General features: G+C 37.7%; 1 long non-coding RNA gene across 1 annotated transcript in view; it reads right to left on the bottom strand.

The window, feature by feature from the left end:
• The window catches only part of LOC125692081 (uncharacterized), an 89,835-nt gene extending 73,546 nt beyond the window's left edge, over window positions 1–16,289 (bottom strand). Inside the window, exon 1 of the long non-coding RNA XR_007376439.1 lies at window positions 16,014–16,289. This is a non-coding gene — a long non-coding RNA (uncharacterized LOC125692081). The remainder of the gene's footprint in view (window positions 1–16,013) is intronic.
• Window positions 16,290–27,670: the final 11,381 nt, after the last annotated feature.

Genomic DNA, 27,670 nt, shown 5'->3' with positions numbered 1-27,670 from the left:
ATTGAACTAAATAATTCAGATTCGAGTTGTAACATTTTTCTTTCTAGACAATTACAAATGAAGAAAGGGTAATATAAATTATGTAAGAGTTATGAGCCTGGGTTTTCAGTAATGAAATGTTGGGTCTGAATTATTCTACTAAGTTGCTAGTCTTAATTTTTTTTCTAAATGAAAGAATTAATTTTGATTAGGCTAAACATAAAATTAAACAGGGATAGATCTTTCACATTAAATCTCTGGGCTGCATGGTCCTTTCATTTTTCAGGCCACTGCATAATTTCTTGGTAATAAAGTCTGCTGAACAGAGTGATCTTGTTCTAGAACAGTGTCAAGTTCTAAAGATCAGCTAGGATCAGTACCTCCTTGGGAACGTGAAGATACAGACAAATCATTGGTATGGAAAAAATTAAGACTAGAAAAAAAAATCTAAAATAAATTGTATTCTTTTGTAGTCTAGTGATCCCCTTGATGCTCCTTCTTTATTTAAAGTTATGCTTATTATTCCTGGAGCTTGATGATCCTTGAGGTCCTTTCCAACCAAAGCCATTCTATGATTCCTCGTGCATATACAGTACTGTTCATCAGCTAGGATGTGGGTCTCTATTTGCACCCTACATCCCATGCAAAACCTGCCAGGAGAAGTGAGGGGCTGTGATCATCAGCAGTGAATCTCTTTAGTGGGGTGTGAAGTAATGAAGCCACTTTGACAATTAATTAAACTTCTATTTTACTAATTTAAATTTTGCAGAGATTTCTGCATGCAGTTTCTGATTTTTTTTCTTTTGCCTCCTGTCCTCAATTGTTCCAATCATTTTCTTTGTGACTGGAAGCTGACTAAACATAGATCATGTATTTTATATGTTCAACTATCCAAGTTTGATTTGAGATTTCTATTTCCCTTAGCTATTATCAGATAATTCAAAGAGCTGTGGCATAAAAAAAAAAGGGGGAGAAGTGAATTTTCCCTGGTGAAAGCTGTTTTGATTCCTGGCATTAAGATTTCAATGGGAAGAAAAATAATTTTTAGGACATGTATTATTCTTACAATCATTGTTGCTTACTCTCATTTCTTTAGCAGATGTTTCAACTTAACACGAGGAGTTACTGAGGAAATAATTTGTCAAAAATATTTTTCAAGGAGGAAGAAAACAATCTGAGATTCTGACTTCTTTGCCAAATAATGTCTTTGGATTGTGCTCCTTCTTGTCATCAGGACGTTGTCCACATCAGATTATGGTTTAACTAGAATTAAGCATTTGCAGAAAAAGTTACCAATAAGCAAAAGAGAAACCTGAACAAAATTCTGCTGCTATATCCTATTTATGGAGTTTTCTGTCCATTCTATAAAGCTAAAGAAAAGAAACTTAGAAATGTAATCCTCAGAGCTTACAATGTAGTACGTTACTCTTTAAAATATCCAGAACTTCAAGGGAGTTGGACTTGTTAACTCTTGTGGGACCCTTCCAACTCAGGGTATTCAGTGATTCTGTGAACTGTAGTTTGGATGGAAAAAAAAAAAAGTCACATTGAAAACTCGCATCTAAATAATTATTCTGTTAATATTGGCATTTTTTATATGCTCTATTCAGAGCAAAGATTCTGTCACTATCTTGACTGCAAACCTTCAGTGAACACTGTACCATAAAAGAATAAAAAGGGAAAAATGAATGATACTTCTATTTCATGTTGGAAAAAAAAAAAAAATGATATTTCCCTTTTAACCCTTAAGACTTTGGAGTTTTTTTCTTCTTCAATGCAAATAAAGAAAAAGATCCCAGAAGGATCCCACAAGGTTCTGCTGTCTCCCAAGAGAAGCAACAGCAAGGGACAATGCAGGCCAGGGGTAAGTTGGAGGACAGGAAGTAAGAGGTTACAGCACAGCTTTGGCCATGGATAATAAGAATTTCTAAAAAGAGAGCGCATGCTGAAATAACAAGATAAAGCACAATACAGCTAATATAGGAGCCAATATAAGCTAGCATTTCTCTTGCAGGCCTAAAGCATAGGTGAGAAAAGTAACTTGAATCAGTGCAGCATGAGTACTGTAGTAGCAGGCATCCTGAGTTTATGTTTTTTGATAAAGCAGTTGCATAGACTGAAAAGAAAATCAACTTTGGTTTCCAAGTACTTATGGATAGCTGATAGCTTTAGCAGTTGCTTCCATTACTGCCATTTCATGCAAATAATGCATGTGAATCATTATCATAATCACCTAGTTTGGAATACAATCATTTATGTGGTGTTCCATATAAGAAATATTAATTCTGTTTGCTTGCCTCTACCAGTCGAGCCAGATGAGAAACTCCACAGTATTTTTTTTTTATGTGTGATAATAAAATCAATTGGATTCCACAATTGTTCAGAAATAGGGAACGTAAATATTTTAAGAGAAGTTGGTCTAAAAGGATAGGAAAACAATTCTCTCCAACTGTAATTTCTTGCTTGACTGCACAACAATTTTCTACAAACTATCTTCTACTGTAGATTCAGCTGGAATTCAGCCAGGATGGGTCCTATTAGAAAACGACTTTCATTCATCTTTAAAAGTCTTGACATCAGCCCTGTTCTCACTTTCTTTGCTTTGTCTACCCAGAAAGTTAAATTGGGTTTACCTGTCTCTGAGTATTTGAAAGGCAGTGCCCCCACTGATGGTCCCCAGTGTATGGCTGTCCCTGTTTTCTATTTGCACATCTTACTTTGTTTTTATCTAAATAAAAAAAGCATCAGTAAGTATAAACTGTTCACAGACCTTCTGAAGGGCTATGCATGTATCTGGACAGCAAAATACATGACAAAGCTTTTTCCTCTAAATTCTGTTACAGTGTTTGCACATACATTAATTTACTTCTATATTGAAATAAGAAGTGGTGCTTGGACTTTAATCGTCCAATAGTTTACAACTGTCTAAGATTTTACAATTCAATTTCCAGTTGGAATATAGTTTTTACACCTCATTAGATTCTTCAAAATAAAAAGAGCATTGAATATCTTCAGAAAAGATGATTGTTTATACAAGGGAAGTGATTTCTATATGCATGCACATTTTCAATGTATTCAAATTTGGCATTTGTTTTTTATCGTGAAAAACTGTGTTTTTTTTTCTTTAGCATCTTTAATTAAAAAAACAAAAGATTACAATATCTAGTTCATAATCACAGAGTAGATGATCTACTTGATTGAATTACTTGACGAGTGCTTCATGAAGAGAACTTCCATAAAAAGTTCCTGAACGTCACACAGCACTTCCCTTCTTGCAGCACAAGCAGGGGTAACGGCACAGGATATAGTTGTTACGCTCACAGACAAAACGTTCTCTAGTCAAGTTTGGGAATTAGCAAAGACAGCAAATAGGAATTTCAAATTCTGACTGTTCGGATAAATGGAGGAACAACCAGAATTGTTGAAACATATTTCAAAAATAATCAAGTGTATGAAAAAACAAACAAACAACCAAAAGGACTACGGCTTATTATTTTTCCCCGCTCATCCTTGGATATTTTCTTGGTGTCCATCAGTAGTCTTTAATGAATAAGAATTCCAGAAAGAATAAGATCATAACAGTATGCAAACTGAACAATTGTCTTGTGGTTTAATTTTGACTATTAAAATTAACAATGCTGTATATCTTAAAAAGCAAAAGATAGCTTGGATTTGATTATAATAATTCAACTTGGGACACATTTGGTACTCTGGCTTTCTGAACTTTCAGCCCCCAAGACCTTCATTATCATGAAGACAATGGCAGCTGCCCACCCCAAAATTGCCCTGTGTGAACATATTGAAATATTGGGGTTGCTTTGAAACTATGGTGATAGACTAAAAGACAGTAAGGGATGGCATGAGATTATGTCTTACACATCTCCTCTCTAGTAGGAAGGAAATAATGCCCGAGAAAGCAACTTGCTCCTTGCAGGAAATTCCAATCTGAAAAACAAGTTTTTCATTGCTTGCTTCCACTTCCAGCAAAAGTGCCTTCTATCCTCAATTCTCCTGGCCTGGCAATCCATCTCCTCCTCCTCTCATGGTAGCTATGGCTGATACATAACAATGCAGAGTGAAGGTGACTATGGGAAACTTCAGTGCACAGTCCCCAGCTTTTTGGAACTGTAGTGTTTGTACATTTATTACTATGTGACCTTCTACTAATGCCATTCTATTCCCATCATTTTAAAGGTCAAAATAGAGTTTTTAAAAAGTCAATAGATGATTTTGACTTCCTTTTATTCCTTTTTATTATTATTATTTGGGAATTATTTCTTGCTGTTATTGAAGGCAGCAGTGTAAAGACAGAATGAGGGTTGGTGCTCATAAAACACAAAGCTCTATGTGGCACACAGCATCTGCTTGAGTCAAATAAAACCTGAAGCTGTGCAATGTTTTTCACAAGGCAGTAAGATGCCATAACTATTCATATCAAAGCTGTATTTTGGTCAAAGAGAAGCATTCACCATTTATCACGAGTTAAGCTTAGCAGATTATTTGCAACTCTTGCCAATGCTCCCTAAGCACTGTCAACATTCCACAGTTTGACTATTTTAAAACCCCTTTCTTTATTAAATGACATTTGAAAAGGTAGCAAAAGCAGCATTTTTTTCAAGATTTATTTTTTCTATTGTTAATATTTGGTACACCAGCCTAGACAGTTCATTATTTTCAGCCTACTTCACGCTAAAGAATTATTTCAACACAGTTTCAGTGAAATCAGTACACTCAAAAGTCCTTTTATCAAAAAGCTTCTCAGCTGGTAGACAAGGAGAGTCAGAAGAGCTGTTGCTTTCAAAGTTCCATACTCTACACAATATTAAACACCTCCTACTTGAATTAAGTACATTCTCTACCAATTCCAGCTGCAAAACATGCTATTAAAGGACAACCACTTTGTGGACAGAATGTCAGTTTCTGGGGAGAGTATTACTTTTCTTACACAATATAGAGATTTCTGTGGTTATAAAGATTGTGTCTTACATGACTATTACCTCCAGCGGATTATAAATTGAGTTTCTTCAGAACCCCGTTACAATAGACTTAATGGTGAATTTGGGGGAAATCCACAAGTCCTACAATTGTAAAGCACATAATAAAGTATAGCTGAAAACCGTAACTGAATTGTTTCCCTGTCTGGTGCTGTTGGACTATCTTTTCTATTGAGAATCCAGCAACAGACTAAAAGTGTGGGTTTTTTTCCTTTTTGAGAACAGTGAAGCACAGCCAATCTTACTGGCCCATAAACAACTCCTCGTGAACCGATCATCATATAAAAATTTATAATATGTACTCCATAGATGTCTACTCTTCACCCAGTCACTCTACTTTTCTTATGGCTATGATAAGAACTGGAGAAATAGATATTTCAAGAGCGTAGTTCAGATGACCTGTTTTACATGCATATTTCTGACTAAGATACAGTTCCCATTACCTATACTGACTACCACATTTCTGCTGCCTGTAATGGGGAACTTGAGCTAATTGTTCAGATGTTGTCACCTACCAAGAAGACAAAGCCAGCTACATAACTCTGAAAAGAATCCCTATGAATACCTGAGTAATACTGTGGAGAACTGGTCATAAAGAGGCTGAAAGGATGCAAGAATCAAACATAAAATCATAGAATCCATAGAGTTAGAAGGGACCTCTGAAGGTCATCCAGTCCAACTTTCCTGCAGCGAACAGGGACACCACAGCTAGAACAGGTTGCCCAGGGCCTTATCCAGCCTTGCCCTGAAAGTCTCCAGTGATAGGGCATCCACCACATCTCTGGGCAACCTGTTCCAGTGCCTCACCACCCTCAGTGTAAGAGATTTTTTCCTTATATCTAACCAAAATCTATCCTCTTTGAGCTTGAAACCATTTCCACTTGTTCCATCACCACAGACTCTGCTAAAGAATCCTGCCAGAATTTCACTCCATAGACACTGAGGGCCTCATATATCCAAATGACTACGATGAAACATCTGTAATACAGAATCACAGAATGGCCTGGGTTGGAAGGGACCTCAAGGATCATGAAGCTCCAAACCCCTGCCACATGCAGGGTCACCAATCTCCCCATTTAATACCACACCAGCCTGCCCAGGGCCCCATCCAACCTGGCCTTGAACTACTCCAGGGATGGGGCATCCACAGCTTCTTTGGGCAGCTGTTCCAGCACCTCACCATTCTCACAGTAAAGAATGTATGTTGTCCATCAGCAATGAAGAAAGTGACCTTTCTCAAGAGCAAGTGCTAGCCAAAGCTGCTATGGAGATATCAGGATAGTAAGCAGAAAGCATGGGATTGGAGGATCTGTACAGAATTGCACTAATGAGTTTTAATCAAATCTAACACAATCACAAATGGTGTGCATGTATGCTTTTACTGAATGAAATATTAATGAAATATAACACAGTTTTTCTATGCAAGAATAAATTACAATGCACATGGATGAGAATAAATTTAACTCACTGGATTACATATATGTTGCTGAGAAAGTAGAATTTGTTTTACTGCACACATTTAAAAGGCTTATTTGTTATATATGATATACGCATAGCTTTAAGAGAAGAGGAATCCTGTCTTTAGAAATAATTAGACCACAAAAGTAAGTGATCTCCAAGGGCCTGTCTGCAATTAATTAGGTGATCATATCACAGTGATAACGTACCTCTAATATTGATGACTTCTATCCTGACAGAGCAACCAAAGGGTTTATGTGCTAGATAAAAAAAAACTAACCAAGGAGGATGATCAGGAAGGCATTTCTTTTTCAAAGCACATAACACAATTAACAGCGTTAAAAATGCTAGCTCCACACAGGACTTACATCTTCAAAAGGAAATTAGAGGAAAGTTAAGATGTAATTTAAATGAGGACAGCTTCAGATTTCAAGGGTGTTAAGGGTGATAAATAATGAGATATTCATGTGAAAGAGAAAAGTAATAAGACAAAAACAAACCATATATGCTTATGAGTAATTTGAAGAGCAAGGGGCTACATGAAGTGAATAAACCAGGAGCATGACCATGAATGAAGAAAGTACAAAAATTGACTGAATCAGACCATAAACACGAACAGAGAAAGAGGAAACTGAGAAAACACTGTTTGCAGTGGGAGAATTGAATGGATTATCATCTTAAATATCGAAGTCCCTCATGCCACAACACTGTTTAAATTCAACGTATGATAGCCAGGAACTAAGAAAATTGTTGTATAGAAACAGCAAAGCTGGTTTGCACAGTGTGGAGACATTCTGGCATCAGCTGAAGCAGTGAGTAAGGCTAGGAGAAGGAGCAAAGGCTTCTGAGGCATGAATTTCCATGCACACATATCCCTCTCCACAATGCAAATAAGTGGGTAACATTTATAAATATTTTATGCAGTTATTAACTCTTTAAGGAGTGAAAAGACCCTATTCAACAGACATAAATATTTCCATCAGCCTGTGTCCTTCTAATGAAAAAGGGAGCCTGCACTGAACTGTGTAGAAACTGGCTTTTGTTATGGAGACTGTCATGTCTTGAAGATGTCCATGCATCTTCCTATCCAAAAGGCAGGGAGGACAGGTAGATAGCTCAGACTCAGGACAATGTTACAGTGCTCCTAAGTATGTTGTGGATATAAGCTGCTCACAGGACAGTGCATTAATCTTGGCAGACTACAAACACAGCTGTGACTCTGAGTCTGTTTCCATTTAATTCCTGGACCACCTAAATGCCTATGGATCTGCAACAGCAAAGAAGACTCACCTATGTCAGACAATACAAAGCATGTAATATGCAAAAAACAACTCCTTTTTTTAATCTCCTTGCTGAGTAATCAAGGACATAACACCCATAAAGCAGCTACAAAATCTAAAAAGAAAAAAAAAAAAGTTATTTTTGGAGAGCTAGTTGATTCCAGCTTCACCTTGTTCTGTACAGAACGTGTATCTGGTCATAGGTAGCCCTACTGCAATCAGGCACTACTGTATGTGAAGAAAATAACTAATAGGTCATCTATCAGGGCTTTAAATTTTTTTTATAGTTGACAAAACTATAGCCTTTTACAACATAGATGTGTTACTCTTTCATCCTATTGGCCAACTCAGGCCCATCATTATCCCATAAAGGAAAAAGAGGAAATAGGAGAGTAGAGGAGGGGAAGAGGAAAGCCTGGTCTTCAGTTATTTTCATTATATTTGCACCTCTTTGCAATGCTAGTGAACTTCACAGACATTCTGAGATTTCTCAGAAAAAAGCCACTGTATTACGTTCCCAAAGAAAATTGACTCCAAGATTGATTTTTCTGTACTACCCTCCCATTGGGAAATAGGATGACATTGTAATGTACTTTTTGCACCTTATCTGTGCTAGTAGTTGGAGTGGAAAAAAAAAAAAAAGAAGCAGTTTTCTCTTCAGCTTCTCATTTTAGTTCCATTCAGTACTAACTTGCAATTTCATCAGATCTTGTCCACACGCTCTCTCCAGTGTGCTTCATTTAGACTTGGAGCCCAAACTTTCTATTTCACTGACAGTAGATCTAGCTGCTTCTTCTATTTATAATGACACTGTGGCCATTTTTCTTCTAATAAAAATAAATAACTATAGCCATTTTTCTATCAGCACAAAATAAATAACTAACTAAAATGATCACAGAGGCCAAGTGTTTCCCATCTTGGAGAAAAAGGAGAGGAAGAGTGTTCTTTAATTCAAACTTTACGATACTCAGATTCAAGCTGTGAGGCAGATGTTCTCTGATGAGCAATTAGCAAAAAAATCTGCAACTTGAAATTATAAATCAGCACTTGCCTCTGATCTACAGGGTTGAGAAGTATGTCAGGGCATAGGAGGCTTCAGACATCACCTTAATGAGATCCGCTAGTCAGCTGTAAAACTTCTTTGAACAAAGAGTTTGATCCCAGAGCGTGCTGGCAGCCTCCTGAGCAGACTCCATTCCCATCAAGTGAGCACTCACCAAGTATCTTCAAGCCCTTTTCACGGAATCAGAAGTCTCCTGAAAGGTCATTCTTTCACCCAAAGAAGGGATCAAACGTGGTCATGGCATGTCTGTTAGATTGTTGTTTAATCTGTTCTACAAAGCTCAAGTAATGGGAGTTTCTCAGACTCTTTAGGCAATCTACAACAGTGTTTCATCGTATCTGTCATTAGCATAAATCTCCTTTGAACTCTAGTATTCACTGGGGCAATTAAATTAAGCCTATTATTCCTTATTAATTCCCACTCTCTCTGCAACAGTTTTTGTTATGCGTAGTATTACACAATAAACAGAACAAACACTTAAGGGGTTATACCACACTGAAGGCCTGGGGGAAAAAAAGTTGAAGACTATAAGTACACTTTATCATCTATTGAAAAACAAGTGGAGAACCCTGGATAACAAACAAAAACAGTCGATTGCAGAAAGGCCAAGACATTAGCCCAAGCAAGTGATGACAGCATGAAACTAAGGACACAGTTTTCTGCTAAGTATTCCCTTCTGAATAGGAAATAACCAAGTCAAAAGAAGTATGCACCCAAATGATACCATTAGGCTAGATGTAACAGAAGAAATTCAAATGAGAAGATTAAGGAGGAATTTAAGGATGACAGAAAGACCACTGAGGTATATGTGCTGTCTTTACATTATTGACAGATTGGTTTTTAAAAGCTCTAAACACAGTAACGCATTTAGAAAACAGAGCCACTTGCGTAACATCTACCATATTAAAAAGTTTTCCAAAGACTTACACAGCTATAGCCAAACAAATTCATTTCCTGCACTAATAGATTGGATTTTGAACAATAATTGATGACTCATGTCGTTTAGGTCTGTTAGAGGTGGGTAAAAAATAGTGTACACAGATCAAAGTGCTCCAGGAATGTTTCTCCATATTACAGATAAGGATTTCTCAGAGCAGCTTGCTCACCAGACAGCAAGTAAAAATAGAATGAAAAGTCAAATTATGCAGCCTTTTCTTTTAAATGTGTCTCATACATGTTTTCTTTTTTAGGAAAAAAGCAACCAAGGAATCAATGTTATACTGATTTAAAAGTACAACTTACATTGATTGCAGAGTACAAATATCTATATTGATTATTCTACCACCTTCTCCTCCTTGCATTTCAAACGTACTGCGTCCCTATGTACCTTTCAAACTTGAATACATATCACCTAATTAGTTGGCCACAGAAATAAGGTGCATCTGATCAAGATTTCATGTGACCTTTGGTGGGTATTCCATCCTTCTTCCATGTCATTTCACTTTCAAAGTCTGTTGGAGGTTGTTAAGGACACTGAGCGGCCATCTGAAGTCAGTATCTGCCTGCATTCTAATGTTTCCCAGTCCATAGGGAAGGAGCAGGGTGGGCTCTGAGTGAAATCTGACAATTCAAATTGCCTTCAAGAACTTGAATGCAAACAGAAACCCTACTTTTTCAAATAAGGAAAGCAGAGTGAAAAGAAAAAAAAAAAAAAAAGAAAAAAAGAAAAAAGACTGTAAACATAAAATGAAACTCTGGAATACCATACAGTACAAGATAACATAATCTTTCCACTTACACCATTATTCTGATGGATGCAGTAGTAGACTGCCTGAAGATCACAAAACACAAGCCCTTTTAGGGGAATATAAAATTGTTCCCACTGACTACACACTGTAAATTCAATCTGCTAAACTAATGAAGAGATGAAGTAAAAATTCTGTTCTGTTTAGGGTTCACATCATGATAAAGAGACCATTTGTTGCATCTACTTTTTTGTTTTGTTTTGTTTTCTCTGGATGGACACAAAGAAAGAAGTATTAAGCAAGGAAATAGGTAACAAACAAACAGAACTAAGTTCTGGGTGAAAACGTTGTTCATTTTCATAGTGATTAAATTACCTTTAGTCTGTGGAGAAACTGCATAAGGACACAAAATGAAGATACATTCCTTAGTACAAAATCAGCAGTATATAATTGGGGAGATAAACGTAAACCTACTTTTGTTTGTATCGCCTTATCATCAAATCATGGCATCATATTGTCAGATACTCCTTACTCCATTACGGAGGAAAAAAAGGAAAACAAAAAGCATAGCTCATTCACTCAAATATGTAAACTTCACAGTAAAATAAATCACTTTTAGGCTCCATCAGCTCTACTGATGACCCTTCAGTTTCATGATAAAGGAAGCTCATGCTATCTAGCTGGGATAGAGATGTCTTCTTTGATACTAGTCTGATGAACCTCATCTTGTCAGTTCTGACTCTGCTGAGGACTGACACCAGTATAGATGTTCAGATGTTTAGAGCAACACCATCATTATACTATGCTATACTATGCTTGGAAGAAATCCATACATTTTCACAGACTTCCAGGTGACTGTGTAGTGGCATAGGTGAAGATCCATCAATTTAATAAAGCTATTTCGTGGTGTGGAACTGTTAACATCATCCCCTTAAAACCATGCAATCAAAGAAGCTACTTCTATTGCTGCACACTGAATCTACTTAAGGTACCTACAATATAGCTCTGTTGAAACAGCTGTGCTGTGAGGACAGCCAAGGCCTATAAGCATGTGAAGAAAAGATTGGATTGGATAAAGCCATTGAGTGGAAAGTGGATTTTTGCTATTTTGTCTTTTCCACCTCGGCTGGCTCAAGTATTTGAACATTTCTTCATTCCATTGGGTAAAATGAAGGTGACCAGGAAATATAGTAGCCATGACTTAGAATTCAATGCCTACATAAACAGAATATAATTCTGTTGCCTAATATAAACATATGCAAAAGAGGCTGGGGAACATTGAGGATTGTAGAGATTTGGAGACTAGCAAGGAATAAAGTACTAATTCCTGTAGAAGTGGGGACCTGGAAAGGAACTGTGAGCTGCTTTGGCATTCTCCCATGCTAGCTCCACCATTCCATACTTTCTACAAATTCACTGCAGCACAATCATCTCCTCATGCAGTGTGCATAATTGAATTTCATTACAATCTGGTTTAACTTCCACAAAAAGGCACTTCTTTAATTGGGTACAGTTGCAAACACTGGGAAAAGTGTTTTTCTTTCTGCAGTTTTTTCCCCCCAAACATTGCAATATTGGCCCAGATTTTATCTGAATGCCAAGGTACTAATGATTCCTCCAATCAAATAATGCAGGCACAGCGTATTGCAATATATCTCAGTTCACAACTAAAGTGAATTTGTTAGCATGGGAGTGTAAAGATCCATTCTGAACTCCATATTGACTTTTTTTTAATCACATCTAATCTAATTTATGTATCTCAAATCCTTTCATTTGTTTTCACTGTTCTTCATTACTTCTCTTTTATAATAACCTCTTGACAGTATATCCTGCTACAACCATGCTGTATCCTTTTCTATTTTCCCATACCCATTAAAATTTCAATATGGATTAAGCATTTACTACATCTACGGAGAGAAGGGTGAGAAATAGCAACATAGCTTATCTTTTTATTGCAGTCTCCCATTATTGGATACTAGGCAGCAGCAGAGAGAAGGAGGCGATTGTGCACATAAGCTCTGCTCTTTAAGGCCCCGTATGGAGTACTGCATCCAAGCCTGGGGCCCCAGCACAAGAACGATGCAGAGCTGTTGCAGTGGATCCTGAGGAGAGCAATGAAGATCAGAGGGCTGGAGCACCTCTCTTATGAAAAAAGGCTGAGGGCACTGGGCTTGTTCTGCCTGGAGAAGGATCTGAGGAGACATCATTGCTGCCTTCCAGTAGTTGAAGGATGCTTATAAACAAGAGGGAGATCGACTTTTTACACGCTCTGACTGTCATAGGACAAGGAAGAATGGCTTTAAACTGAAAGAGGGGAAATTTACGTTAGGAAAATTTAAATGTTAGGAAAAAATTCTTTACTCAGAGGGTGGTGAGGTACTGGCACAGGCTATCCAGAGAAATTGTAGATGCTGCATCTCTGAAGGCATTCATGGCCAGGTTGAATGGGGCCCTGGGCTGCCTTACCTGTTGGGAGGCAAACCTGTCTATAGCAAGGGGTTGGAGCACAATGATCTTCAAGGTCCCTTCCAATCTAAGCCATTCTATGATTCTGTAAAATGCCTATGTTCACTGTTCAATGTCCATCAGTGTAATAGTTTCTCTCTTACCTCCATCTTACTTAAAAAAACTGCTGTATTTTTATCCTACTCTACATGCTGTTTTTTGCAGCATCTCAACTTTCATTTATATAAATATATTAAACTAAGTTATTTATTATACAGCTTTTGTCTAAGAACGAGCTCATCTGGTTTTCAAAATTGAGCAGAACTTTGTAATGATATGTTAACAGTAGGATATTGCCAGCATTTTAGACATGGGGTTATCCCTCGTGCCTCTAGCTGTCTGCCAGCCCAGAAGGACATCGGCTTCTGCAAGACTTGAAACATCCATCAAACTTGTGTGGATGTCATGTATAGCCTAAGGTGTCTCAGATAGTACAAGACAGCTATGTTCAGGCACTTGAATTAAGCCCTACAACAATATTCACTTGGCCAGGTGCAAATGCCTCTCTAGGAAAAGGTCGGTTGCTCCCTGGGTTCAAATGGCTGTGACATCACACTCATCAATGCCTACTTCACATGCAGACACACGCACAGAAATGTATTATTATGTTTTATCCTGGGGACACAATCCCCACTTCTGTGTGAGCATCCTCCTTCTCTACTAGTGGATGGAAGCATACATCCAGAAGCTGATTTATTGCATCCAAAGGCACATGAGGTGGCATAAACTGATTTTCTACTGCTACTGGGGAAGAAGTCCTACAGTACTAGGTTAGACCATGCACCTTTTAGGTGACTGAGATTGGCTGAGTCTTTTTGAAACGTAAGGAGAAAAAGGGAAGAAAAAAAAAAGAAAAAAAAAAAAATCAGCCATACAGTATTATAAGTTTAGGGAGAAAGTGGGAAAGTCCACAGAATCACAGGGCTTGGAAGGGACCTCTGGAGATTATCTAGTCCAACCTCCTGCTAAAGCAGGTTCCCTGCAGCTGGTTGTAAAGGAAAACATCCAGGCAGGTTTTGAGTATTTCCAGAGGAGATTCCACCACCTCTCTGAGCAGCCCTTTCTAGTGCTGTGTCTTTCACAGTAAATAAGTTTTTTCTCATGATCCAGTCTGTACACAGCGCCCCTTGTCCTTTCTTTTCTTGAACTGAGGAGCCGAGAACTGGACAAAGTACTCCAGATGTGGCCTCACCAGTGCAGTGTGGATGGAGACCTGATGGCCACACTCTTTAATGCACCTCAAAATACCATTGGCCTTCTTAGACACAAGGAATCGCTGTTTATAGTTCATAGAAGATGAATCTATTCTCAGATTTTGAATATGTAGAAACTATACCCATCTCAGGAAATTCCTGGAGAGAAAATGCCTGAATACTGGAAGAGCACCAGGAGAAAGAATAATAGATTCTTGAGCTGCTATTCTGCTTTCCTAAACATCTACTTCAAGTCACTGCTATAGACTGGATCAGATGGACCCCATCGCAACACAAACATTCCTATCTTTTAAGCAGTAACTGTCCCCACTTCCACTTAAGCCAGTGGAATCTGCTTTATAAGGAATGAAGAAAAGTGGAAATTTGTAGAGCATGGCTCAGTTCACTCTAAAGTAGATGTCTAAAATAAGTCAAACAGTCTGTGCTGTCTAGGGTCGATTTCTCTCTGCTGGTTATTAAGGCATCCCTGGATAATGAGCTCAGGTGTAGATGTTTGTATCTCAGCTACCTGAAGTTCTATTCCATTCAAATGAGCTTTAAGGCACATGCAGGACTCATCTGGTGACATATTTTTTACACTTGGAAAAAAATTAAAAAACTAAAATAGAAATGAAAAAGCAGTTAACTATGTGGGAAACAAATGTTGTTTCTACATTAGAATTCGATAATATTATTTTTATTTCATGATCTCTGCTGTCATAGTTCTTTTTGGGAGTCCTTCTACTTCACTTGGGGAAGATCTCTGATAAGTTTACATCACTTATCGTATAGACGAACCTTCCCAGGAACGCACACTCTGTATATAGGTGTATAGATGTATATTCTGTCATACACACTGCAAGAATATCCTGCACGAGATCAAAGCAGAGAACAAGTCATGGCATGACCGAGGAAGTGCCTGAAGAGACATCGGAAGGCCTGACTTCATCCCCCAGTGCTCTCTGTTTAACGATGACTTTAAAGAAAATCACCGTATCAATACAAGGAGAGCACCGAGACATCTTGGAATCAACAGGATGACTACTGACTGACACCAGACAACAAATAAATTAACAAGTAAATAGCAAATGTCAACCTTCTGATAAGATTGTGAACCTGGAGTACCCAGCCATTGGGGAAAGGGGAGGCAAGGGGGAGAAAACAGGATTCTAAAGGCCGTCATGTTGTGTCCATAGGTGCGCTCCTGCTTGCGGGACGCCCGCCATTGCAATCGCGAATAAAATCTGCTTGTATCAGAGATATCGTCCTGACAAACATTACTTGGATATTTCCAACAACTATATCCACAAGAAATGCAGATCAGAAAGGGAAACAGTTCACAGCCGCCAAGCGGACATCAGAGGAATGACAGATATTCTGTACTCACTGGGTTATATCTAATGGAGGAAAGTGCTGTGCTCTCAGCCTACTCTCCTTCCCAATGCCTGTTCACCACCTTTCCTTCATATCCACAATTTAGGTACGAGCTTACAAGCTCATTCCTTTTTCTATTCGTTCTTAATGGCAACAATTCAGATTTCATTGAAGTCCTCTGCTAAATTTGGATGTTTTTTTAAAGGATATTGCTTCAGGACTTCAAGGGAGAGAAGGGCTTTAAATAACTAATGTGTTTATTTAGTTAACTAATCTATTAACAATCAAATGCAGGTATTGATTGTTCTAGGGATTGCTGACTATCTGCTAATACACCACGAGACTGATTTTCCAGAAATGCACAACATCAGCAAGATTCAAAACAAAAGCATATCCATCTTTTTGTTGAATAATAGACCTTAAAAACAGAATTTAAGTGAATAAATAAAAAATTTAGAGAAGGCATTTTACATTGCGCTTACCTTTGAGTCCAGCAGTTTAAGCCTGGGGTGGGGGTGAAAGACTGTTAACTGTTGTGAGTTGCCACCATTCAGAGGCCTTCAGCAAGAGAATTACGGTGCTGCAGGAAAACAAAGCTCCAAAAAAACTGAAGCAAGCCTGGACAAAATCCTGACCAGCTCAGGTGTCTCCAGTTAGCTTCATTCAGAGCCAGGAGGAGCGGTGGTCATCTACGTTGATTGGGCTGCGGGGCTGCGAGCTGCTTCTGCTATCAAACAGAAACCTCTAAGCTGCACCGATTTTTGAAAGAGGCTGACAAACTGAGCAGTGACATTTGCATAAACAGTGTCTGAATTTCACCACTGGCACCTCTGAAAGCATACGTTCATTTCATTTTTTGGAAGATAAGAGATGACTCAAGCATTTATCTTTTTCACTGTTTCTGTCCCAGTTTGGTTTTCTTTGCCCAAATGCAAGTGACCATCAGAAATAAAGCATAACAGGCTGGCTGGCTCTTCTTCCTTTTTTTTTTCAGCATAGCTTGCTAAATGAAGCTGAGTCATACTGTTATTGCAAATTTCCTGATTCACACATTTGAATATATAATTGGGTATTTTTTTTCTCCTATTTATGTAAATAAAATCATTATTAATTGTTTGCATTGGAAAGAAGTAGTAAAATTCCACTGTATTTCAATCATTCTGTACTTAAGTGGCAGACTGAGTTTCCCAATTATTCATTATATTGCTTTGCCTATACTCAATACATTATAGCAGTTAACTGAGCCATCAATTATAGCATAGCTATTTGTCCCTTGTTGTCCTTGGGATTCTGACAGAGAAAACTGTTATTTATGGAGGGGGGGAGGTGGGTAGGAGGATGAAAAGAAAAAAATTCTTTTTCTAAGGAGAAATAAGAGGTTTTTGCTTGGGCTCAGGTACCAGGGAGCCCTAAATATAGGGCTCTCACATAAGTGCCAAGCAGTGAATAATATTCCAACAAATAATCTGCTGGAGGTTGGTCAGCTCCTCAAACAAAAATCACTCACATACACAGTAATACCAACATTTTGGATATGTCCTTTTTCAACATTCTAACAACCTAGACATTAGATGTGTCAGCACAGCTTCCTGCCCAACTGGAACCTGGCTAATAGGGCGTACATCAGCCCACATATCCCATGTTCCAAGCATGGTCAGCAGCTTAAAAGATCACCAGTTCATCGTCATAAAGCTTGGAGACTTCTTGCCAATCCAGAATAATTTGTAAGTTTTCAGCATGACAGAAGGGAAGCAAGTGGGTGACCTAGTTCTGCTTTTGTCTGGCTTCTCCTGACTCATACAGACACAGCCCACAGCCATGATTTGAGAAAAAGGCTAAATGCCAAATTCAAAGGGTGTGAGTGAAATAGCTTAACAGGATTTGCATCATACAGATCAGCCAAGCAACTAAGTACAGAATTTATTCCTCAATAGACACAGTTCCATTTGTTGGACTTTGAGGCAAAAGAAGATGCACTGACAAAACTACCTAATCTTATGCATGAGGCAACACAAGTCTTCAGCCCTTTCCTGTCATCTAAGCCTGTAAATTAGGGTCTTAATGTAAATTATAGGACATGGAAACTTTTGCTAAGAAAACATATTGGCTGTAAACAAAGATGCTTTGTACTGAAAGAAAACACAAAGGCAGTAATACATGTTTAAGTGGAAAGGAGTTCTGAATGTTTTGGACACTCATGTCATCCATCTAACTACTTCTATTTCTTGAATTTATATTAGAATCAAAGAATCATAGAACCATCAAGGTTAGAAAAGATCTCCAAGATCATCCAGTCCAACCATCCACTAATCACCAGTATTTCCCCACTAAAGCATGGCCATTGGTACAATATCTTGTTTCGTGTTCACCTCCATGGCCGAGGACTCCACTGTGTCCCCAGGCAGCCCAATTCCAGCACCTGACTACTCTTTTGGTGAAGAATAATTTCCTAACATCCATCCTGAATCTCTCCTGGCGCAACTTGAAGCCATTCCCTCTAGGGTCCAGGTGGTTGGATCAGCAATCAGAGATTGCTGAATACTGGAATACTGGGCATATGTCTGAATAGTTTTTTTGTTTCCAAACAATACAATTGTAAAGTCATTTTCTACTGTAAGAATCTGATTTTACAGAATTAAGAAGTTATCAGTAAAGAAAATTTATAGCTGAGAAATCTGTCCCTTTGGTTTAAAGTAGTTTTTATTTTTTTGTATTGAAATCTGTTAGTTTGCAGTTGTCAGAAGCAGGATCAAATGTATTCAGTCTAATAGAGATGAAAACAAGGAGATTGACTGTGTATGTGCTATGTAAAGTTTTTAATTTCCTCAATCCAGATTTGAAATGATTTTCTATAGGGTTAATTTACGATCATGAGGAATAAGCAAGCAGTGCATTAGTCAGCTCGGTGGAGGACTTGACTGTCTTTATAGCCTCCATTTTCTTTATCCTGTACCAGAAAAGGTTACTTATGCAGTCTCAATGGTAATGACTCTCCCTGACATTTCAAGGCACATATAACAAATATCAGCATAGGGAAACAACATTCTCAGCACAGTTTCAGGCAATTAATTTGTCTTGATTCACAGTAACTAATTTCAACATCACAAGGATTAATTAGTTGATGCTGGTAAACTGGTCTGAGGATGAAACTCCACTGGATGGTTTCTATGAATTTGGTTTATACCTACACCTGTTTTTTTATGTGTTCTTTGTTAAAAGCATAATTGCCTTTCTATGTGAAATAAAAAAGGGAGTGGGGGGCACTCCCTTTTTTTTCTGGCACTATAAAAATCAGTGAAACAGCTGCCTTATCTGGGCAGAAGTCTTCTTAGAACCCATCTTGAAGTAAAAAATATGATGGTACAGTTGGTGAGCCATTATGACACAAAACAACACAGAGCTAACAGAAGCAAAATCTTCCCCAGCTGACCTCTGAAAGGCTGTTCCTCAGCTTTATGGAGAAAAAAAAAAAAAAATTCCAAATGTAAGTATATTGTAGGTGGCAAAGCTCTCATGGATATCTGAAACTGATCCTTTATACAGAAGGATGAATACACCCAACTTACAGTGCACCTTTCTGTGACATTTTGAAGTTCGTCACTATCTCAACCTTGGCAACTAAACCAGGAGAATATTAGAGCACAACAAGAGTCTGTTGCCTCCAGTCAGGCAAACATGTCATGTTTCATGCCCTTTCTTACCTCTGCAATGCAATATATATGACAAGAGGTATGAAGTGCTACTGGTAGGAGAAAGGGAGAATTTTCTATTTTGTACTGTCTGTAGAAATGTGTTAAGGACAAGAAAGGACAAGAATCAACTTTGAGTTCAACAGAAAGAGATCACTAAATCTGTTCCCCCGTGCTCCTAAAAAGAGAGAGAGAGAGAAAGAGAGAAACTAACGATTTCAGGCTTTGTTGTAAAAGATTCTGGGAAAATAAATACAATAAATTCAATTCTAGCCCTCAGAACACCAGCATGAGTGTTTCCATTCAATTCAGTCCAGTCAGAAATGTACCTAGTGCCCTCTAAAATCCACTGCTGAAACTTCTGTCAGAAGATATGTTCTTGTAGGTTCATCAAAGAAAGTTACAGAGAATAACTTTTGCAGCAAGAAAAAGCATCCAGATCAAAAGGTAAAGCTGTTATGCATTTCTGAAAAGCCCCACCATTTCCTTCACTTTGTGCCAAAACTACAAATAAAAACTAGGGAGAAAATAGAAAAGAAACTCTTGAAGGGAAAGAAGCTTTATCACCTTTAGACAAAGACAACAGCAACAGCAAACTTGTATTCTGAAGTGTGAACAACTTAAGGGATCCATTTCCATGCTTTCAGATCAATTGTAGCTGTTATGTCACCTACCCCTGGAGGAGAGGCTGTGAGAAAGAAGGGAACACTCTTTAGCAGGGTCTGTTGTGACAGGACAGTGGTAGATGGTTTCAAACTAAAAGAGAGGAGATTTAAACTGGATATAAGGAAGAAGGTTTTTTACAATAACGATTGTGAGGCACTGGCACAGGTTGTCCAGAGATGTGGTGGATGCTCCATCCCTGGAGACACTCAAGGTCAGGCTGGACGGGACTCTGAGTACCTGATGGAGCTGTAGGTGTCCCTGTTCATTTCAGGGGGGTTGGACCAGATGGCCTTTAAATGCCCCTTCTGACTCAAACCATTCTATGATTCTACCCAACAATGCTGCCTGCAATTCAGTTCAGACCAACAGTAGCTGTTTACAAAATTGTACGTAACTCAACCCAAAAAGTACTGTAAGTTTTCTGGAAATGGACATCTTAAAGTGAAAGGGTATGCTGTAGGCAACACTATGAGCAGAGGGCTACACAATTCTCAATCAATTTAACTTAATTTAAATTTAATTCAGAATCAAGATCACCATTTCTTTGTACTGTTTCTTTTATTAAAACACAATATTTGAATTTTGCTATCCTGAAGTTGTTGAATCCTTTCCTTGGAATTATCACAGAATCACAGAATTGTAGGGGTTGGAAGGGACCTCCAGAGATCATCGAGTCCAACCCCAACTGTGCAACAAAGACTTTTTCTACCTTCTGAATATGAAATAGAATATTCCTATATATGATCATGTTTTTCTCTGTCAGTAAGTTTTGACTTAACTTTCTGGCTCTTTGTAGCATAAACAAGAAAACAGTAGAAATTTCTTTGTAAACCTCTAGTGAAACAGTTTTACTCCCATGTCAAATCCATATAAAGTCTTCACTGTCTACTTTCTGTCTTCTTTCTGACTTTCATCTAGGGAATGTACTCAGTATGAATCAATATAATCTCGGAGGATTAGCCTGTCTTGTTCTTCATAAGTTTATAGTTTGCTAAGGTTTATTTAGTAATCTATGACAGCTTTTTCTCCCACTGAGGAGTAAGTAAAACATGCTCATAAACCATTTAAGCAGTGAAACTGTCACAGCCTTCCTCCATGATGGCTTTATCCTAATTTAAAATAAGAATTTCCCTTAAAAATCCTTTTCAGACAGAAGAATGGGGACTTGAAAGATTGCTGTTGATACAGCTTGCTTGCTTGAAGAACCACGTCAGTGTTCTTATAAATCACAGTAACTCCATAATGCAGAGAAGAAAATGGATATAGTACGGATTCATGGTTTTATATTCTATGAATCTAAAGCATTTTTATTTGTCTGCCTTTGTTACCTGTGTTCTCCCCTGTCTCATTTTCAGGAAGAGCAGTGAATCTTCCATCATAGTGTCATGTAGTCTGGTGGATAGGGCACTGTGAGGGCAGACATCAGCTTAAACACACTCACTGATCCAGGTCTTCTAAAGACAAATCAGGCAAGCAAGGGTGATAGTCCTGATTTCAGTTTTTTTAGGACTGTGAGTCTTCATTAGCTCAGCTTTTCTCTCCATCTGCTCCTCTGTAGGAGGAAATTGCAGAGCTGGTCATGAAATCTAAGCCTGAGTGTAAAGTAAAATGAACAACCAAAGTCTGAGGATATGTTGGGACTGACACAGAATGATTTGTCTCTAACCTCTGTTTTATTATTTTTTTTAATGCTACTAATTTTTCAATTTTCTGAGCACAAAATCTGATTTCAAATTTATTAAAAAAAAAAAAAGGGAAAAATCTCAAAAGTTGGTAAAAAAAATAAAATTGGATCCAGAGAGGCTTAGAATCAAACATACATCCTCTAGTACAAATTGGTTAACTATTGAACCAAAGCACAAGACAAAAATCCGGAGCAAAGCAGGTTGCATTAGTTGTGATGCCCACAGGACCACTTGTTAGTTACTGTGATGCTTAACTCTAATCAGCTTTTTTGGATATACTTCTAATTGGATTGTTCAGTAGCAAAACTAATCCACAAAGCAGAGTCGGGAACTGAACCCTGAATCATACCTTAGGTACAGGGATATATTTCCCCCTTATGCATTAATGTTTCAGCTTCTGTACTTCTTGTATTGAAATCACACCATGCACTGAGGCCAGTTAATGAACAGCATCCCAGCAGTGATCCTTTTTTTACTGGTGACATTATGTGCACCATTTCCAGTCTCTAATGTTCTTTCAAATTACATCCAAAGTTCACTGGAGCCTATAGAAAAGATGGAAAAAAGTGAAATTTCCCTCTCTGAGGAAAAAAAACAAAAAAACAAAAAAACAAAACAAGCAACTCCTTTTAATTTCATTTATTTATTTTTTTTATTTCAAGTGGAAATATCTTCCCTGAAAAGAGATTTTTAAAAGTCAATTTCAGGATTCTTTCATTTCAACCAAAGACTTATCTTCCATCCTGCCCATCTAGAAGAAAATTCCTTTTTTTTTTTTTCTTTTTTCCTATTGTGGCAGAAATTGAAGAAGATTTTTCTAGGTTGGTAGATGATTTGTTTTCAGTGTATTTTTCATAAAAAAAAAAAAAAAAATCTCATGCTAAATTCCCAATCAAGTCTCAGAGATATCTTTCAGTGGGATTTAGATCCATTCTAGTAAAATATATAAAGAAAAGGAGTGATGTTGTACTGTTAGAAAAGTTTATCACTCAGGAGAATAAGCCTGTAGGACATGTTCTTCTTCTTATCTAACATCTGGAGTTTTTATGGAGTTTCCATATGCAAGAAGGGAGAACCAGAAGTACAAAAGGTCTCAAAGTTTTTTGCTATGGAAATAACCTACCAAGTAATTTCAAATCTCTTTACTTTGCACCACTTCCTCCCATCAAAGACATTAAATAACTTCTTCTTGTAGAAAAAATACTAATAAATGCTTCAATATGGTCATAATTTTATGGAGTTACCAGAGAATGCTATCAAAACTAAAGCCATTTCCAAATTCACATTTCAAAAGTGCAGTAAGTTAATACTGAAAAACTCTTGGACCATATAAGATGACTTCATTCTCTTAACTGGAAGATAGTTTTCATAGTCACATGCATCTGAAGGCATGAGGCAAATATAAATGAAAATAAGCATAACTGTAAGGGAATAAAACTAAAAAGACACCGTTTGAGATATAGTCTTTTTTGCTTGCTTTGCTTTTGTTCAGTGATTTGAAAATCACCAAGATTGCATTGAAGACCAGAGATCAAAGAAGTTGAAAAATTCAGTGTTTTGTTGTGAAAACATTTTGATTTGGTTTGAAATATGTATAGATTATTTAAAACATGAAGCTATGTATAGTTTAAATCTCATGTATTATATATCAGTCTGATCAGGGTTTTATTAGACATATCTCTTTATTGGAACAATTTCAAGCATTTGTTAAGAAACAGTTCCACAGGACCATGAAAACTGCATTGTCTCACTGTGATTTCAGCCACAATATCTTAACTCTGTGTAAGTTCTATTTTCTATGGTGGGTCTATCTAGAATTGTTAGCTTACAAAGCAACTAGAATGTAAATATTTAGTACCAGGCAATTACAATTTCTCCATTAGTCTACAAGTGTGAAAAATATCTTTATGGACAAATTTTGAAGCAAATGAAAATGATCAAGGTCCCAGTTCAGCTGTTTTTAGTGAGTGATTCATATACAGGTGTCTATACAGTCTGTTTCTTAAGGCAGGGCAGCTGGCTCATGCCCCAGGCTTACCAGCGCTCAAGAGACATTTGAAAAATGCTCTCAATGACATACTTTAAATTTGTTTAGTCCTGGAGTGGTCAGGCAGTTAGATTTGATCTTTGTGAGTCTTTTCCAGCCACACTCTTCTGTTTGATTGCTTGTGTCTGACAGTTCTAAAATGTCAGGTGAATGTGCTCCTTCAGTTTAGATAATATTCTACCTTTCCCTTCACCTTCTTAAGGAAAAGAGAACAATGCTGTTGACAAGAGCAACAAACAGCTTTGTGGATGTAGTTTAAAAGAAAAGTTTGGGGAAAGTTGATGGGTCATAAAACCACAAGATTTGACCTAATATATTCCCTAGGAGGAAAATTTCAGGAACGTCACCTACTCAAAAACGGATGAAAACAAGCTGATGAAAACAAGTTGATGAAAAACTGTCTCCAGATGTGAGGTCCTGCTGTATTAGGACACATAAAATAAGAAAGACCATGTGAGTACACAAGGCTAAGCAGAAATGCATAGATGAGACAAGTCTACATGAATAAATTATTCAATGAAAATGCTGGAAAAGAGGATGGGGGAACAGAATGTTGACTTGTGGTAATATCCTGCAAGACATCTCAGAATTTCAGTAGAACATACAAAATCAGTAAGATACTTTGATAACTCAGTGCAGATTAGTATTAACCACATAGGTGGTAGCAAAAGGGAAGACGGGTTATGAGGACATCACATGAATAAGTTATCTGTACCAACAAGCACTACTGAATCTTCTGGGACCAAAATTCCCTGACTAAACATGAACATAATTGTAGGGCAATATTATCAGAGGATCATAAAATCATAAAATCATAGAACAGCTGGTTGAAAAAGACCTCAAAGATCATTTATATTAGCAGCAAGACTATAGCAGTGACTGAGAAAGACTTAGGGAGATTAGAAAGATAGAGCAGACAGAAAACCAAGTGACTTGCTGGCTCCTTCACTGAAGTCTTGAAACATGACATTTATCTGAAACTGTCCCATTAATGTTGATTTGTAGGTGCCATAATTTTTTTTATTTTATAAAATCAATTTAGATTCCCAACTTCCAAGCTCAGAAGAGACTGCTGTGCTAAAGCAGTCTGAGCCTCTGTCTTCTCAAAGCCAGAATCTCTTGTAAGAACAAACCAAAAGGTTCATCATATCTAACAATATAATGTCATCTTTCTCAAAGGGATCACAGCAGTTCTGAGTCTGGTATTTCAGTGAGCTTTTGCAGGGTTTCATTCTGAGAATTATTTTCTTTTTGTCCCCTATTGAAAAATAAATCCAATTTATACCCTAAACTTCATAATTTATGGAACATCATCTCTAATGCAGACTGAGACCATTATGCAGCATCAGTTCCTGTAGCATAAGACCCAAAGGAAAAACTATTTCCATATCTGACAATCTGGATTTGATATATTTTTACACATGTAAGGACTGGATTAGCATGTTTATTTTTATTATTAATTCTTAGTTCAGTTTGAGAGATTTTTTCACCATAGCTCTTTCTCCAAATTAGTTTTCTAAGGCAGAGTGGTGGCCAGTGAGCTTGAAAGGTGTTGTTACAGAGAACCTGTAGCCCACGCAGGAAGAATCCATGAACTCTTTTAATATATCTGTTACTGAACCAGATCACTTGTTCTGTCAGAACTAAAAGGGCAGTATCTTCCTTTGTGTATTTCTTTTTTTTTTTTTTTCCATGGATGGATTTTCTTCCCCAAGGGCAAAGAGGCATTTCTTTGGCTCTCTTCTACTACAGCATGTAAAAATCAAAATAAATAAATCATAAACCTTTTTGATCTTTAATTTCTGTTCTATGGTCATTTACAGTTCTTGGTGACATGATGGATGATATCACTGTTGGAAAATGGCAAGAAAACTTATGCTTCTCTTTAGCTCCATGGATAGCTTATTAAACTCAAGAGGACTTGGACAACACCTGGATTTCTTGACAAAAAAATCTTCTTGTACACCAGTTCAGTTGAGACTTTAATTTGTAAAAAAAAAATAATCCTTGAGTTGCTGAGGTTACCCTGGTGGGCAGCTCAGCACCCCACAGTCACTCACTCACTCACTCCCCACCAATGGGATGGGTGAGAGAACAGGAAAAAGTGAGACAACTTGTGGTTTGAGATAAAAACAAAGAGGCAAATGAAAAGGTAAATATACATACAAGCAAAGCACAATGAAGAATCCATCCAGTACTTCCCAGAAGCAAGAAAACGTTTGGCCAGTTCCAGGAAACCAGGGCTCCCAGGATCTGGAAGGACATATGCTGTAATGCCAGATGTCTTGCCTTCCTCCTTTTCCCTCTCAGCCTTTATTGCTCCACATGAATGAAATCATGATGAAATCATGTTGTGTGGGATATTCCTTTGGCAAGCCTTCCTTGTTCTGCCACCTCCCAGCTCCTTGTGCACCCCTAGCCCCTTGTTGAAAGGGCAGCATAAGCTGAAATATCCTTGGTTCTGTGCAGCAACTAAAATACAGGTCTGTTATTACCACTATTTTCAACACAGATCTAAAATATGGCATCTTACCAGCCACTACAAAGAAAATTAACTCTATTCTAGCCAAAACCAGGATGCTATTGCAGATTTTCTGGGCAAAACCAGAAATATGTCTAAGATGTTGAAAACTCAGTTTGAAAAGCACACAGAATAAAGATCTAAACTTGAATCTCACACCTCCAGGATAGCTGTGGTCATGACATAGAAGAAACAGTCTTTGAACTGATATAAAACCTGAAAAATCAGAGATAAAGGGAGAACTATTCATAACTGCCCAAAGCATCCACCTGGAGCACAGGGGAGATGTTGGTGTGGACAATAAGCAGGGACATGAGTTTGGATGTATGAGTACATGAGAAAGAAAGACAAAAAGAAAGTTCTTATTTTCATTCTTTCCAACTTTATAAACTTTGGAGTTCATAAGGACTATAGTGAAAACATTTTACAAATGGAAATAAATGTCCAGGTGGTATCTTATAACCAAAACCAAAAACTACCAGGAGGAAAATTTGTTTTAACGAAGTAATTTTTCAAGTTCACCAGTGTAAGTTACCACTGTTTTCTATAAGGACAGATATGAACCTGTAAAAATAATTAAACCTTTTATGGAGCAAATAGTAAAGGCGAAAAGATACAGGGGCTAAAGTTTGATTGCCTTCCCCAGCATTTTTCTCTGAGAAAATTTCAGGAATGCAGAAAAAGGGAAAATGAAATGCAATTCTCCAATTCTGCTGTGGGCTAAGAGTGACAGAGATACCAAAATAAAACTTTTCTGAAGAGTCTGACTGCAGCAGAATATGTTAGTCATGAAATCCTTGATGTCTGTGGCACATCTTGGTGTGATTTCTGTCACAAAAGCTACATGCAATCTGACAGGGAAGATATTGAATATGAAACTCTTGCATTGCAGAATTAAAGGTGAGGATGTAAATGTCACAGTGGATGCTTTAATGTTGTTCAAACCTGCCCTGAAAAAGCGCAGCAGTTAATATGGAGTCTCATTATGCATCATGGGTGCTACAGAATGTACAAAGTGCTGCTACAGAGCTTGCAAACTGCTAAAAGCAGGCAGATCTGCTCGTGCTCTTTGATGGGTTGTGTTTGCACATTTTATATCTCATTGGCATAGGAAGTAATCAGTGTAAGGCACACACTTCACCATGAGAGAGAAAAAAAAAAAAACAATTTCCAAATGTTATCAATTCATCATCCCAGCAGCTTGGAAAAGGAATCAGACATGGAGCTTGCTGACTGTCACATAACGATGGCAGAGAGCTGGCAGGGAGATCATTCCAGGTCCAGTTTTAACAACAGGAACAACATATGAGTCTGGATTTATTTTTATTTTTCCATTCCTAACAGCATACTGTTCTACAATCCAGGATTTTCATAGAATGATAGAATTGTTTGAGTTGGAAAGGACATTTAAGGGTCATCTAGTCCATCTCCCCTACAATGAACAGGGACACCTACAGCTCTGTCAGGTACCGAGAGCCCCATTCAGCCTGACCTTGAACGCATCCACCATGTTTCTTTCAGTTCACATGGA

Source organism: Lagopus muta, chromosome 4 (assembly GCF_023343835.1).
Source record: "Lagopus muta isolate bLagMut1 chromosome 4, bLagMut1 primary, whole genome shotgun sequence".
Classification (NCBI taxonomy): Eukaryota; Metazoa; Chordata; class Aves; order Galliformes; family Phasianidae; genus Lagopus; species Lagopus muta.
This window is presented reverse-complemented; position numbering and strand designations above follow the sequence as displayed.